Source organism: Diadema setosum, chromosome 15 (genome assembly GCF_964275005.1).
Source record: "Diadema setosum chromosome 15, eeDiaSeto1, whole genome shotgun sequence".
NCBI classification, from domain to species: Eukaryota; Metazoa; Echinodermata; class Echinoidea; order Diadematoida; family Diadematidae; genus Diadema; species Diadema setosum.
The window spans coordinates 2,981,910-2,996,007 of record NC_092699.1 but is presented as its reverse complement, the minus strand read 5'-3'; the positions used below and the strand labels follow the sequence as shown (position 1 = coordinate 2,996,007).

The 14,098-nt window shown below is 40.2% G+C and overlaps 1 protein-coding gene across 1 annotated transcript in view; it reads right to left on the bottom strand.

Annotated features, from left to right (window-relative positions):
- LOC140239223 (uncharacterized) overlaps positions 1-13,844 on the bottom strand; it is a 40,399-nt gene extending 26,555 nt beyond the window's left edge. The window contains exon 1 of the mRNA XM_072319103.1: positions 13,606-13,844. The gene's annotated coding sequence lies outside the window, so the exon portion shown is untranslated. The remainder of the gene's footprint in view (positions 1-13,605) is intronic.
- Between the last annotated feature and the right edge of the window lie 254 nt (positions 13,845-14,098).

Genomic DNA, 14,098 nt, shown 5'->3' with positions numbered 1-14,098 from the left:
CAAATAGTCTCGATAAAACTGGGACCTTGTTGGCAAGGTGACTCACAAACCACTATCCAGATAACATTACGTTTCATTTTATAGGTCGTTAACTGGGTGCTATTCAGTCACATACACAGACACATAAATACATCTGTACACACATACACACATGTACACACAAAACACACATACAAACGCATTCGCCTGGTGGTTGTTTTGCTAAAAGTGTTGCATGATGAATTGCACGCATTTAAAACGTAGGCCCTATACGGTAATGACATTACTTCAACTTGTACAAGAACGAGTGGGTGGAGGTGAACATAATCCTAAAATACGTACACATAGCAAGAATCCTAAAGGTGCGATCACACATCGCCGGTTTAGATGGCGGTTCATGGCGGTTCTCAAACCGCCGTGAACCGTGTCCCAATGATGACGGAAAGCACTTTGACTACGTTCTCAACACGTTTTGAACACGGAGCAAACGCGGATTGACGCGGTAGTAACACGTATCGTCCCGGAAGGTGGAGGAGTCCATACCAAGCCCATGTAGTTGGATGCAATCAGAGCCCTTTCACTTGTCCTCAATGGGTTTCAACAAGGAGCGTTTTGCTTTATTAGGTATATAAACACAATTTGAGTGATGCAACAAGCAATTATCTTCAAGTTTCAACGTGACTTTTCTCTTTCTCTTTTAATTTTTAAAATATCCGTATTAACTGTCATTAAAAAGACATACATATCAAAGCAGAATCCAAAATAGTTTCCAAAGTTTCCTGATCATTTGTAGGTTTATTTATCAAGTGATGTACAAGTACTTGCTTGTTTCAACATCTCTCTTTTTTTAATTCTTTCTTAATCAAGTTTTCACATAATTATTTCGCGTGTTGAATTTAAGATCTTGTTGCTTGTTTATCCATGTTTTCACAAAATTGCTCCTTCTTATCTTTCACAGCTTCTTGTGAAATATGAGCCTAGGAGAGTTCCTAAATTGTAAGGGGAATCTTTATGTGATACCCTCGATCCATTACGACAAACTAATATGGCAAACGTGGTTTATGCCGCCCCAGAACTGTGGACAGCATCCCAAGTGATAGAACATGCAAGTTCCATCAATAAGTCAAAAATGTTTTTAAATACTTAACTGTTAAAATAGTAACATAGTGATTGTAGATGATGATTTATGCAGCATGTTACTGTTTCTGAAATTACCTTTTCCTGTTTATCTTTTTGTTCCCCCTCTAAAGCGCATAGAGACCTTGCCAAAGGTATTATGCGCTATATAAGAACGGTAATGATGATAATATAATAATAATATCTTTAATAACAGTCAATAAAAAGACATATTATGTACATTATACATTATCAATGAAGCATATATAGTATTATGTGTATAGTTTCCTCTTTACTTACAGGTTCATGTAACATAATAATGGTGTGTTTTTTTTTCAAGTTTCAACATTGCTTTTCCCTCTACTCTCTTAAGTTTCAACATAAATTATCTGTATCAACATGCAGTCTTACAAAAATGGCATACATAATCACGAAAGCAGAACCCAACATATTTACATAAGTCTTCTGTGTGTAACACGTTGCTGGCCATCTTAAAAGCTGTTAAGTTTTGACTGAACTTACCTTTTAATGTAAATGATGTACTATTCAACATACCTAACAACTTTTTGAACATTAAACTTTATTTGTTACTGTATAAGTGTTAAAGAAGTAAGGAAACTGTAGCATTCAATATATTTGCCCGATCTTGCATTATGGGTTCATCTTTGCGTTTATCTCCATTTTTTATTGCTCCGCCACGAAGTGTCGCCGGAGCCATTATTCTCTTTTAAGTTCATTGTTTCTTTTCGCTTGAAAATTATGGCGGTGTTAACACGGTATTATCACGGATCTTGCGGTGCAAAGACGGAGGATGCCGTTCTTAACACGATGAACGGCGATGTGAACATGGTCCATTTCAAACCGCCTAGACCGCCACGAAAAATTAAACATGTTTAATTTTTCTGGCGGTTCCCCGCGGTTCCCGGCGGTTCTCGGGGTTCATGGCGGATGGGTGACGGATGACCACGGTTTGTGTACGGTGTAAACACGGTCTTTGGCGGAGCACGGCGATTTGCTGAACCGCCATGAACCGCCATCTAAACCGGCGATGTGTGATTGCACCTTAAGCAGCGAAAACAAGAACACTCTGAGACATGACTGACATGGAAGCATGATAGATATCAATATAACTCAAATCAAACAGAGACTGTCCTTGCCAATTTCACTGGATATGTTAAGTGATGAAAACTGTCACTTCTAATAAAGCCGACTGGATGATGGTTTAAAGCTGATACCTACTGTCTCGTCTCGGTTGCAAAAAAAAAACAACAACGATACAAAACAAAACAAAAATATGTTCCTTTTGAACCAATTTCATCACATTTTGAATTTTCGCTTTACATGTGATTGCGGGAAGTTAAACAAACTTTATTCCAGAAAGTCCTATGATTAAAAAAAAAAAAAAAAGATGAGGAGAGGAGAACTTAGAAAAATAGAATATCCATGAAAAGTGATCTGTTGACGTGGGTCAGATATTTACCTATACAGTACCAAATCAACGTATCAGAGCAGCTATAAAAAGGTAATGTATTAAACGTATCGACAGTATGAAATAACGATAATAATAGTTCTCACCCCTGGTGTACTTGCCGCAAAGCAACCTTGTTCAGCACTTCAGTGGTTGCTGTTTATTCCACACCTTGAAGTAACTAAAATTTTCCAATGAATACATGATGTATTTACATATTTTTTTTTCATCACGGAGGATACATACGCACATATACACTGTACAAACACACTCATACACACATCTCTCTCTCTCTCTCTCTCTCTCTCTTCGACTCAATTCAGTGGAATCACGGTAGAATTAACCCGCTCTTGCAAAGTGCATTGACCTCTGCCTGGTTGCTACGCTGGCAATGCCGGGGGTTCACGGTTAATTAATTCAATTCTAAATCTCAGTCATTAAGCTGTTAACGTATTGTTCAAGACTCTCTCTCTCACACACACACCCATGGAAACTCATTTTCGTGCCAGTCGAAAGCTACTGGTGGATACAGTCAGGGAGGTGTCACCTCCCTGATACAGTGTAATGGCAATGAGTTATGAGATATGCATGAAAGTTGAAGGCAGCACTAAAGTAATGTGCATGAGCAGCCATTGTCAACCTGTTAAGTAAGCACACGGTTCACTGAGTGGGTAAGAAGACAAGGATAGCCTAAAGTAGTGTGCAAGAGAGAAAGAGTGATAGAGACATGGGGAATAGATAGATAGGCAGAATATAGAGGAGAAGTTAGAGGGAGAAAAGGAGAGAGAAAGGAGATGGAGTGAGTTGATGCATAGTGGTAGAAAATAGGACTAACTGGTCTGTATGCTACAGATTTGCTATGAATTGTTGGGTTCGCATTATGGTGGTGGTGTTAGCCAAGTATGTTACAACAGGTGAGGTCATCTCGCTGGTTTCAACAACTCGAAAGTCAAAAAGTTCTCGGCTGCGGTGAACAAGGTAGGGTCTCCTCTTGAATTTCCATCGTCACAAAAATAGTTCCTGACAAATAGCAACAACAATCCAAGCTTGATTCGTATTTCCGTCAACCATCGAGACGGTATGTTCGTAACGCAAGCATCGTCACGTGACTATGATTACGTCACAGGGAGTGCCCGACTGACTCCTGTTTGACCAAGGACCTTTAAGCTCCTTAGTTCGACCGGGAATTTCATGTGTCAAGGTATGCCGTTCTACAGTGCCACTATTTGACAACATGATACGCAGATCATGTACCGCATTGGTATCGAGACTATACGTATGTCCATTATCATTAACAAAACCTCGTCACTGCACATAAACAATCGATAACAAGAAAAAAAAAATATGAAACCGAGTCCGCGCATGTATAACGAATTGTCGAGCTGCTGTTCGGGATGTCGCTGTATGAATAATGATGTCGTTGGCCAAGAGTATTACATGAATGAGTCTGAATGGTAATCGTGCCTCTTTGATCATCAACAATAAATTGTACACTTGTGTTTGTCAAACAAAAGTGAATTTAATAATTAATGAATATTTGCGTCGCGTTGTTTTCATCGCAACTGATTAAAAAATCGCCCTTCATCGACGTCAGTGTTTGATCGCTGCATGCTATCAGCATCAGGACCAGTACTGCCTGTCGGACGGAAGCTCGGTGATCCAGTGAATACGACTACTGTCCGGTGATCAGAAGATCTTCGGTTCGAATTCTCCAGAGAATATATGCCCGTTATGTTTTATCGATATCATGGTTGCTACTAAGTCTAAAACACTGATTAATCGGTGCATATCTACGTCGACGCAGGGCAATTTGTCGATCAGTTGCAAAAAGTAAGAACAAGGCTGCCGAATTACACGTTGTACGATTATGTTAAAACGTGCATTTTGCTTTTCCTGATTGGGGGGGGGGGGGGGGATCAGAGTGTGGCAAATGTCCCCTACGGAAATGGTAGTCCCCAACCCACGGGGGGAACGGCTGAGAAGGAATTCACCGCTGGGACCTCACCACACTCCAGCTTTCACGCCGCGCGCCACGCAGGCGAAAGTCCAAACGACCTTTTCCTCTTATTAAGAGAGAGAGAGAGAGAGAGAGAGAGAGAGAGGGGGGGGGGGAGGTGGGGGAGAACAATCATTCTTCCGACGACTATATTCACACCACTTGCTGTGCCGAAACTTTAGAATTCTTGCTCAGTCTGGAAAATAGTTAAAGGACAAATGCCTTTTCGTTATGACGGGTTCAGAAAACATAAACAACAATACAACAACAAAACCACGTAACTACATGTACATGGATTTTTACAATGCGCTCACATTTCCATGATTAAATCATCGATATGGCACACTTTATCCTGTCCCAAAAGAACTTCAAGCTTCAACTAATAAGGAGTGAAAATTCAAAAGGTACAGTGGGGATTTTCCTTCCTTTGTTGTACTTAACCTGAAGCAAGTTATTACAGTGAACCATAACATCAATGGTTGTATAAAAATATGGTACAAGTAGTGTATGTACACGCGATGATTTTTGAAGTTGGCCAGTTCGTGTATGATTGATACTGACATTTCTTTTTTACAGACATTTCATTTACAGACCCAACTGCTCACTTCCCCGAAAGACCACGAATGACGTCAGTAGTTTGAGATTGCACCAATGGTTTCTTTTCTCTTTGGAAAGTTGTTATTACCATAAATTCTGCTTGTTGTTTGGCAACATAACGGGCACAAATGTTAAACTGTTAATAAAGTTTTAAACATCTAGAAAAAGATGACAATCAACATTCATCATCGCAGGGTGTTAAAGCGATCCTCAGCCAGCTCTGACCTTACGTTTTCTTCTTGCTGTTGTGTTCGTTGGCTACAACATGAAGAACCTAGCCTGGTATTGTAATTACATTGAACTGTGTAGTTAATGATAGGCACGTTGATTTCACACGATTTTGAACTCTCATCTTCTTTTGCGTCAAAAAGAGCCCAAAACAGGGGCAATCACAGCGGGCCTAAACTCGCTTGGGGAACCCCACTCGCAGGACACTGATAAATAGCATGGGTGGAAAAAGTCCAGTCGACCTTTTACGCCTCGTAGAGAGAGGGAGACGCCGTTTTGTACATATGTTAACACCGCTGAGCTAATAGACAGAAAAGTACGTCCAACTAATCGCCGTGTTAAAGGCCGAATCGGACTTACGCGCAGCTGTGGGGGATGTTCGATAGTGATCCATCGGGCGATGGAAAAATGAAATTCGAACGAAACATTTCTAACCTGTCGGCTATAATAAAAGACATCTTATACGTAGTAGTTCCATGTGATCGTCTATCTGTTGTAAAAGCGTCATCTACTTTTATAATTTACACTGTTTTTTTTCAAATATAAACTGTGCATTCTAGGCAGCCATTTACTGTATCTCGCATCGAGTAACAAACGGTAGGTTATCACAATTTAGTTGTTACCCTCTTCATTTCTTTGAAGTTAATTACAATCTTCGATTATGATTATTTATCTGACTAATATACGGCCATAGATAGCCTCAACAGATTACTGGACATTTCTGATTTTATGATAATAATACTGTTCATGTGGCGAAAATTACAGAGAACTTAGCATTTTGGGGAAATAAATGAGTGTAAATAGAGTTCTGTCTGAATGAAGTAGAGCAAGTCCCATTTCCAAGGTGAATGTAGGTTGAGAACACCTTAGCTCGGGAGAGGGAAAGGGAGAGAGAGAGAGAGAGAGCAGTTCGTACTGGGTTAGTCTGGGCCCCAGCATTCAGCCTTTAATCCGCAGCTAATGTGTGCGCGTGCGGCGAGCCAGCACCCGTCGCTCAGTAAAGTACGTTCCCCTTCGCTCCTTGAATAGGCTGGTATACACTGGCTCTCGTCCGAAAGTACAGCGCTTGTGTCACTTTTATCAATCAAATTGGAAAAGGAGACTAGACGCCACAATTCAGACCCTAAAACGCAGAGAGCTGTGATTGCCGATTCCCGCTACCATCTAAAAATGCCTGTACACGAACACATGTGGATAAGAATCCATGTAGGTTTGACTAGGCAAAATTTAATGCGTTTTGTTGCTCTAGCTATTGTCAGTGATCTTGATTATGACATTGAACTGCAAAGAATTTTGCTAAGCTTGATATTGATGAGATACACGACATAAGAGAAAAACAAAATGCCAGTGCAAAAACCAACATAATTATTTCCGTGCGTGACCGACGCGAAAATGAAGACTTGCCCAAGTTTTCTCCACATTTACAGCTGTAGATAAAATGTACAGTCCCGGAACTCATCATCAATTTGTCTATAACCTAATCGCGGATATTATTGATACGACACCACGTAAGTGCTTTAGGTCAATAGAGCAATTATTGCTTTCTCAGTAAGTGGAATGCAACGGTGCAGCATGCATGCCTGTCTTTGATCCCATCTTAGTATTCCTGATATCCAACGCGAAGTGTCGTTGGAGGACGGGTGCTACATGGTATTCTCATCGAGTTTTCAATCAAGACTCATCTATTGCGCCACGAGGTGTCCATACCAATCATCACCATAGCAACATGTCAAGGCGGTCGGCTGGAGGGCGTGGCATGGCGCTTCAAGGATGAAGGGCAAAACCCATCCTTGGCAACCCATGGCAAGTCACTCCAAAAAATAATCATCAATATGTATTCTATCTCTCATTCACAACACTTCACAAGAACTACTGGACATCTGCTATGAACACTATACCGAGTATTACAACATCTTTATCTTTTCTTGAAACTTAGAACGGCAGGATGAGAAAGCAACTCTTGCAAACACAGTTTTGATGAAGTAGAATACAGTCAGCCAAAAGTTGACACTGCTGACGACATGAATGTCATTCTCTGAAAACATCGACTCGTGTGATGCAACCTTCAAAGAGGTTTCCGTTGGTGTAATCAAAAACAAAACTGCAACAGGATAAGGATTGGCTTTGCAGAGGCCAAAGGGAAAAAAATAATAACGAGGTATGAATTGTTATTTCATTGAAGTGGCTGATATTAGCAGACATTTAACAAGTCATCCTCAAATCTAACTTAGATTTAAATCTAAATCTAAATCTTTCCATTTTTTTTTTTTGCTTCATATGTAACGAATTCACCTCTACAAAGCAGGGAGGTGAGATGAAAGCTACTCTTCCCTTCTGACCTTAATGATGCGTTATAAATTCTCTCATAACATACAACACACACCATCTTGTGAGATACTGAGTCTCTGACATGCATAATGGTTCAATTATCACTTTCTGTGTCTTGATGGCTATATCGAAAAGATTACCGGTGCCCACTGAAATGTTGTCGGTCTTCTTTTTTTTTTTCCCCTTTACTTCTGATACCTTCACTTTATGGCTTTGAGAAGGAACCGGGCATGCTATTAAAAACTAGATTAAATGGCCGGTTACCGTGGCTACCACGCACTGTCTTACGTGACAGTAACTGCCTTATTGGGTCAACGGACTCGTGAGACACTCAAACTCCACTAATATCACGAAATAACCCACGAAGTGTCGGTGAAAAACGAGCGGAAAAAAAAAAAAAACACTTTTTCCTGCACAAAGCGCGTGACAAGATGACGTGTTTTTCCATCATTCCAGCAATGTTATGCCATAGTGGAACCTTTTCCCTTCTTCAGGTGTTCAACCGAAATGATGCTACAATTATTATCGGTGCGATGGTCAAAATAACCTTGTTGAAGTCTGGTCATGCCCGAGCATACATTAGGAATTGAACTGACGTGCAAGTCAATGGAAAGGTCTCTGGCAATGCTTTTCCCCAACAAATATCTAACACAGAACAGTATATTTTACCGCCAAGATAGTGAAGAGTATAATGTGAAAAGGACGATTTTTTCTCTCTGTCTCATTTTGTTGTTGTTGTTGTTGTTGTTGTTGTTGTTGTTGTCACCATAGGTCCCCATCATCTTCACGGTGTTAGCATACCCACTTGACCGCTTGCCCGATGGGCAAATCAAATTCACTTTTGGTGAAGTGGTACTTCTGTTGTAAACACACTGGGCTCTTGCCCTAGTGCTCATTTCGGAAGTGTTAAAAACTTTACGATACCCCGGTCTTCCCTTTGAATTGTAACTGGCAGTAAATTTTAACTTTCATATCATTTTCCATCTATTTTTTTTTTTCACAAAGGTCCGATAGCTCGAAGGCAGTTGATTTTTGTTTGCTCTGCTCTAGTTTTTGTGTCTTTGTCGGTGGGCAGAATCTTAGCCGGAATAACGCGATGGATCAAACGTTGAATGCCGTCGCGGTTTTCGAAAAGCGATACACAGTACAACATAGATATGGAACAGAGTCTGCGCAGTGGGCGACTAGCTTGAAAGTGGTCGCGGGGTATCGGGACCAACTTTGTGAGGGAAATGATTAGGACTTCGTCGGTTCCAAACGGCAAAGTACACAGGCATTAATACCTATTATTGTCACTGTGTTTGTTTGGTATTACGTTAACCTTACCATATGCCGGGCCTTTTTGTTGTGTGTGTTTAAGGACACCATACTTTATGTCATTATGAAAATTGATCCCCCCAAAAAAGGCTGGCATACTTCGGGGGTAGAAAATGAAAAACACGCCAAGCACACTCCCTTCAAACGCGCGTCTATTATCAACCTGCAAAGCGGTTCTCAGGGAAGAAGTGCGGTTCCATTTTGGGCTCAATAAAAAAGCGACCTAGGCCACAACGCAATACGCATAAGCTATTTCCAAGTATAGAAGCAGATATGGTTTGTGCATAAAGAGACATACGTTTGCCTATCACTATATATCGAGCTTTTTTGAGCAGCATTATGATAGAACAGAACGGTTATATCCACCATTTTCTCTTGTTATGAGGTCATCTGTCATACTTGAGAAATCTTCGCTACAATTAAGCGTTTGTTACTGATTGATTTAGAGATTAACACGCCCACAATCATCGAACAAGATGTCTGCTAACTAATAGGGAAGAAATTAATAGATTCTGGAAGAAAAATGGGACTGCCAAGGCGTACAATTTTTGCAAATTTATACAGTTGCTATGCGTCGACAATTACTTCCCTGTTTTTCTTGGGGAGGGGGGGGGGGGCGGAATATAGTTTTCAGTCACTATGAACAAACGATTGGTAGACATATTGTCTATGGGACCTTGGGTAGGACACCAAGACATTTTCCTGCAAGGCTAGATTAACAATCAGATAAAACAATCTTCATGGCCATTTTATGCTTTTTATGAATAACGTGAAATAAAAAAGTAAACAATACAAATCAGGAAAAAACCAACAGGATCCTTGCACTGAATTTAAAACGTACGGTGCTTCGTCAATCCAACATGAACTAACAAATTGATATTCTTTCCGTGTTATATTATACACTTGTCTCGTACTACTGGAGGCTAAAAGAGAACGGATATTTCAGCAAACATTCGACAACAATCAAGCGGGATCAAAACACTCAAAGTGGACTACTCAAGAGTCGGCAAAATGGCGAGTCTCCCTCTCCTGCCTGTCAGTTTTACACACAACCATATGGTCCTCTCATCAATCAGACGCGTCAACCCTCGAAGCTCTATTTCCGAGGACGCTACATCCATCATTATTTTGATGATGACAGGTGATTTGATAGTATATTGAACGATCACAATTCCGATTTACCTCTAACTGATTAGAATACGGTCAAGAAGACGCGCGACCACATCAGCTGAGCGTCACAAGAGCCTAGAGATCATCGGTCATCCATTCACTAAGCAATGGAACTGTCAATTTCGAGTCTCTTTGATACCATTGCCACAGCGAGTGCCATCTTCTTAAAACCGGAGAAGAAATGGGAAAGACACCAAAATTCATGGACGGAATTGTTCAGACGAATAGGCAGTATTGCCATTTTTAGTGATTGATCTAGCGATTAAGGGAGAATCATTGCCCGGGAACCAGCATTGAAATAAGTACATATTCTTCTTGCTCTTTAAAAAGAAATGACATGCATTGAAGATCAATGCAATGTCCTAAACCACCACACGAGAATGTCTAATCCCAGCTATGGTAGGAAACCTCTCTTTCACACAAAGGTGTAGATTGCCGACACGGTTGGGTTGGGGTCCCCTCGCTGTTAGCTGGGTGATGTGGCGGTGATTATGTGGGTTTTCACAAAAGATAAAATGAATAGAAAAAAAAATGAATAATTGCTAAATAGAACTGAGAGAAAGCGGAAGCGAATTTGAACCTAGTGAAAAGTGCAGGGTAGAAAAACGCTGGAAGAACCATAAAACCAATCCAGCCAGCCAAACCCCGTCCACACAATATTCTCATCCGGTCGACCACGAATGGTAAAATTGGCAAACACTCTGTATGTGTTTCTCCTCTCTCTCCCTCTCTCTCTCCACTCCTACATTCTGCATATCACTGTTTCGGTGTTTCATATTTTGCACGTATGATCTCTTCATGTGTTCCCATGTTTCTACACTTCACAATATCTTGGCCATTCCTGACCGATGCAATTGCTGAACCCCTGTGACCATTATATATACCTGATGCTAGATGTCCAAAATCACACGAGAGTGTATCATGCTTCAAAATAAGAGTATATGCACATAACATTATTTCACGCATTTCTTTTTTCTACATCTGTACATGCCACATGACGTGCTTGTTTTATACAGCGAGATGTATTATGGTAGTACCCATGGTCCAAAGCGGCTGAAATCAAAGACTTGTGTGTGACTCAGGAAAAGTTTACACCCTTCCAAACGGTATCTAACGCACGAGTGGCGCCTTGCAGTAGATCTCCGAAGAAAGGGACGAAATGAGTGTCCAGCTAATGAAACCTTGTGTAGCACTGCATGGATCGACAACCATCAGGTATTCCAACCCCCTTGTTACATATCGTGTTGTATGTGTATCAGATTCTGGCTGCAGTATCTTCAACGCAGTACAGACAAGATCACCGATTTTATACAGATAACTTTCCAAATATTGGGCAGCACTGATGCGAATGAGTACAACACTGTTTAGAATTGTCGTGTCTACATTTCAAAATATAGTCAAATTTTGCTACCTGATGTGTTATGTTGATAGCAAATCATGACATCCACACCAGCAAAATTATTATGGGAAATTATGGTGTCCAGGAGCAAGGGATCTACGATCGATTATCAACATGAGAATGATCCGTTTACTGAGCGATTTACATGTATTCGAACACTATATTATCGTCCATGGGATATACCGATTTTGACAAATCCCGTCATTCACAGAGTTGAACTGCTGTGAGGCATTTAACTTCATTTTCAACTCTAAAAAAAAATCACACTTCCAAACTTGCACATTATCACATTACCGGTTGCATGGTAACATGTAGACCATGCATGCGTCTCATTTTTTTTTTTTTTTTCATACTGGAAATCGTGTTAAACAAAGTGCCCTTAAAGTGAATCTGTATTTATTTCCTTACTAATCTCAATACACTATATCCGGACTATGAGCATAAATCTAATGGGTACATTTACAATGTCAAATGATGCCAAAAGTGAGTCCTTAAACTAAAATGTATAAAGATGGAAACAATGCGAGATATAGATCAAATGTCTTTGAATATACCAGCTGGTATCCTTCCTATCCTATATATTATGATAATACCAATAATGAAAGTTAATACAGAATAAAGAAAACGAAACAGGACTCCGCAAAACAAAACAAAAATGTGACGGACATACGAAGTAAGGAGCAACCTTGACCTCTGAAGTCAGTAACCTTCGTTCTGTTTTTGTTTTGCCTTTTTTTTCAACCACAAAGAAATGCGAGGAGGTTATGTACAAAGTTGATAGTTTTCAAACAAATTTTTGGTACGCGATCGCTTTTCCAGAGCTGGCAAAAACATACGAGGAAAGTTATTGGCATAATCAAACTGTCATCTTCTTCGGATGCAGAAACGAGCCAGAGAATGGATGAAGTATAGAAAATAAAATGGATATATGTGAGAATAACTATATAGGCCCTACGTCGGAAAGAAGAATATCAAAGACAAGGAGGACCTAAATGTTTATGTTGTGGAATATAGACGCAAAGATGTCTTGGTCACACAAGCTAAGAAACATTCGCATAATAATATTGTCCACACGCTTGGTAGAGCTGCTGTATCATAGTCATAATTATGCACATTTTTTCTCTCTTTCCCATTTTGTGGCTTTCTGTGTCTATACTGCATGGAAGAGGAAACCTCTCCCGTGTTGTCTATAGCCGCCAGTGAGTCAGTAATGCATTAGCAATGGTTTGTTAATACAAATTTGTACATGGAAAAAGGTAGGGTTAGTACGTAGTGGAGGTATAGTCGAATAGTAGTAGTAGTAGTAGTATTGTAGTAGCAGCAGTAGTAGAAGTAGTAGTAGCACCAGTAGTAGTAGTAGTAGTAGTAGTAGTAGTAGTAGTAGTAGAAGAAGAAGTAGAAGTAGTAACAGTATTATTATCATATTTAAATTAGTAGTAGTAGTAGTACTAGTAGTAGCAGCAGTAGTAGCAGTAGTGGTATAGTAGAAGTAGAAGGAGGAGTAATAAGTCTTTGTATAGTACAAAATATTGATGACAAAAAATTGCATACATCGCATATCACAGCAAGGAACAGATAATAAGCCGAAACAGGGTTACAGAAGGCAATGGTGTCAGCCTTACTTGCTTTATCGTGTATATTCATATAAAAATGACACGAAGATTGCCTAAAACTGATCACCTTTATACTTTAAACACGAATCAAATCTGTTATTCGACATTTTGGTTGACTTCACTTCGAGTTCGACACAATATGCCTCCTAGATGATAAGCTTTTCCCCCTTTTTTGTTGACACAGTGCTATCATTCATGTGCCATTTTCATCTCAACATTGAATTGCATTCTGTTGAAAATGGTTTTATGATCATACTATGGCTCTACATGAACTTTCATGTGGAGGATGTGCGCAAAATTCGAAAGTAAAAAAGGGGGACGGATACTCCAATTTGTGTCCACAGATGTGTGCACAATTTGCGGATGATAAAATGCATATTAATTCTCCACTTACCGTGTATAGACCAACAGTGTGCAAACTTTAGGTCTTTGATCGACAATTATCGATGAAAAACCGGTGATTGTTGGACCGACAAGCCTTCCTGGACTTTGAGGGAATATCGGGCAATGGATTTGAGTCTTGAGATATCCCAAATGGAAGGTAATGCTTGAAACCTTGCTATGCGATCGCTACCCCCTTCGAACTCGAGTCCAGCTGATTCTAGTTGATTCGCACGTAAGTGTCTTCTCTCCCTATTTCAGCACGCTCTGGGTGTTTATGCGAAATATCGAGGAAATATTTGAACGCAGCAAAGTCCACACACAGAGAGAAGAATGGATTTCAATGACGTCTATTCAGAGCCATGAACTTTAGGTGGACTGTGGGCAAAGCTATTGTGGCTTTCGCTGGAAGGCCGAGCCTTGGTAGGTGTACGCTTGCGTGAACATGCACTGGCAATTATGTTCCGTGTACGTGCGCCTCGGATGAAGAGTGTAGAGCGAATGAG